The sequence below is a fragment of the Lepidochelys kempii genome, chromosome 3 (assembly GCF_965140265.1).
Source record: "Lepidochelys kempii isolate rLepKem1 chromosome 3, rLepKem1.hap2, whole genome shotgun sequence".
Classification (NCBI taxonomy): domain Eukaryota; kingdom Metazoa; phylum Chordata; order Testudines; family Cheloniidae; genus Lepidochelys; species Lepidochelys kempii.
Window position 1 is genome coordinate 200,907,875 of NC_133258.1, and position 3,228 is coordinate 200,911,102.

Consider the following 3,228-nt stretch of genomic DNA (forward strand, 5'->3'; position numbering starts at 1 on the left):
GTAAAAATCGGGTATAAAAATAACTGAGCTGCTTATAGCTGTTTTAAAATTGCTTTCATTCTTTTCTATGATTTTCCTGAATGAGAATATTCTGGCTTTTTTACTAACACCATTCTTAGACACTGCCCCATGACTTGTCACTGGTTGGGGCAAGAGCAGAGGGATGTGGCTTAGCAATGATTTAAGATTTACCTACTGATAAAAATGATATTTGTAAATGATCTGAGGACAAAAATTTGTAACCTCATAGCGAAACTGACCCGACTACATGAAACAATATTTCCTCGACGAATTTTTGGTGTGTGGCTTTCAGAGTTTTTACTGCTGTCTTCAGTATTTAATTAGCACTCAGCTTCTTCTAGCTTCTAGTTTATTTCCAAAATAATGTTAGGTCTGTAGGCGGATAGAGAACAGCATAACGCCTCTCCATATGAGTTAGCAGTTGCCAGATCGAGTAGTTTAGAGAGGTGCCAGTCACTGACTGAAAGGTGAACATGATTTACAGTCTCATTTCCAAATTTGATGAAGTGGAACTGAAATCTCCAGGTACTGTCAGACTAGACAGGGTAAACAAAAAAGCCTTCAGATCTGACCATGTGCTGCTTTAGTATAACGTTTAGGGCGCAGCTGTTTGTATCCTTGTTTCACAGGATCAGCCGCCCGTCATTATTGGATGAAGACTAGAAAACGTAATTGTACAAGTATTGCCGAAATAAAGCTCAGTTTATCTAAAGACACACAGCCTTCAGCTCAAAGCCTAGGTAACACTGGTGTAAAGTGTCTCTCACATTAGCTGATCACTGATCCCTTTAAAAAAAAAAAAGCGGCAGTTGGATGATTCAAATCCTACTTCACAAGATACAACTTGCAATACACCGGAAAGGGCCGGGGGGGGGGGGACGGTTTCAGTTTTCAGTTATTGCCCTTGGTGCTAATGCAAAGGGAGAGAACACCACCAGTGTGTCTTAATGACTGGTAAAGCAGGATCCTATTTGTTAAACTGTTTTAAAATATTTTGTGAAAAATATTTCTGGTGAGCCCATTCGTGTAAAGAAATGGGTGATTAATATAGTTGTTCGATGGACTGTAACGAAAGAGGCAAGGCTCCTTTGCCTATAACAGCTACTCTAAAAGGCACCCTAGAAAAATATAATATTGTTTTCACCCTCCGCTCCTTATGTCTTGTGTGATTATTTAAACGTGTGCAAAGTCAGTGTAATTGCACTACCCAATTAGAATTAGAAGACAGGACCCTGGGCTAGATGGACCATTGGCCTGACCCCCTATAGCCGTCATGTTCTCATTGGCACTCGCTTTTCTAGCAGGTGGAAGTGACTCAATGAGTGTAAAATGCAACCCTTCGGATTGGGTAGTGTCCCTGCCTAGGTGTAAATGTAGTTCTTATTTGGGGCCAGGGCTGGCCCGCTGCACCTCTAGGCTTGGTAGGTAATAGACCTCGGGGTTTGCCCTGTCGCTTATGAAAGTTTGAGCCCTGGCAGCTCCTTCATTACAAATTCAGCACCGTGTAGATGGTTACTTAAAATGCAAGGCAAGGGAGACTCAGGCCCAGAAGATAAAAATACACAAAATTAGAGCACACAAGGTATTAGTTTCACTCGGGGCTTCTCTCCACACACATTTCACACCGCTTTAGTTGTATCAGTTGGCAATAGAGTTCAGTTCGTCCAAACCCCGAGCGTAGATGCAGTTTTACTGGTTTCAGGCGATCACATCGGTCTAGCTTACTTTAACCTCAATTCGAGGTACTTCCACGCCGGTGTAAACGCATCCCCGGGGCGGAGGTCTAAACCGCCGCCCTTAACTCCCGCGTTTGCCCGCAGTAGGGTAATAACCCACGCAGAAACGTCCGCCGTGCTTGCTGCAATCCCTCTGGAGCGATGGTAATGCTCATGCAGGGACTGTCCTGCCCGCGGTCAGTTTAAAAATACAGGCAGGCCACCATTAACACATTTGGGAGCTGAGCGACGCCCGCGGGGGCCGCGTGAGCCGAGAGTGGAACTGCCCACGAGCGCCGGAGGCTGGGGCCGGGGCACAGACTGAAGGGGAGAGGAGACTTCAAGGCCAGGGGGGTGGCTGCGAGGGGGGTGGGAATTGCAAAGCGTGGGCACAGAGGGTTGCGAGGGAGTTGACACATCGAGTAATCGCGGGCACAGGGCCCGTGTCAGGGATTCAGCGCAACGAGCCCGAAATAATTTCTGGGCTCGCGGCCCAGGCCGTTTAGTGCACAGGCAGCGGCGGGAGGGTTATTTAAGGCTGGTGGGTCCCCCCCACCCCCCTTGGGGCGGGCGCTGGGGTGAGTTGCATGGAAAGGACTCGCCACGCAAGAGCCGCGGCTGCAGGGGGCGCGGGGCCGGGGCCGGGGCACGAGCCGGACGCTCTGCCGGGCACGCGAGGGGCTGGCGCGTGTCCTCAGCCGCGGGGCGGCGCGTGCGCCATCGGCTCCGGCCTGGGCTGCGGCCCTGGCTCGGCCCCGGAGCCTTGTGCGGGGCGGGGCAGCCCCGCCCGGGCCACAGGGGGCAAGAATTGGGGGCAAGAAGGGGCAACCCCGGGGTAGCTCCAGAGCAACAGGGGGGCAAGAAAGGGGGAGAGGTAGGCCCAGTGCAACATAGGCCCACGGGGGGCAAGAAGGGGCAACCCTGGGGCAGCCGCAGAGGAACGGGGGGGGGGCAGCCCCAGAGGAACAGAGAGGGCAATCCCAGAGGAACGGGGGGGGGCAGGAAGGGGTGAGGGGCAGGCCCAATGGAAGGGGAGGAGGGGCAGCTCCAGAGGAACGGGGGGGGGGGCAGGAAGGGGTGAGGGGCAGGCCCAATGGAAGGGGAGGAGGGGCAGCTCCAGAGGAACGGGGGGGGCAGGAAGGGGTGAGGGGCAGGCCCAATGGAAGGGGAGGAGGGGCAGCTCCAGAGGAACGGGGGGGGCAGGAAGGGGTGAGGGGCAGGCCCAATGGAAGGGGAGGAGGGGCAGCTCCAGAGGAACGGGGGGGCAGGTAGGGGTGAGGGGCAGGCCCAATGGAAGGGGGGGAGGGGCAGCTCCAGAGGAACGGGGGGGCAGGTAGGGGTGAGGGGCAGGCCTAGTGGAACGAGGGGGAGGGGCAGCTGCAGAGGAACGGGGGGGGCAGGCAGAGGGGGCAGCCCCAGAGGAACAGGGGAGGCAGGAAGGGGTGAGGGGCAGGCTCAGTGGAACGTGGGGGGGGCAGGCTCAGAGGAACAG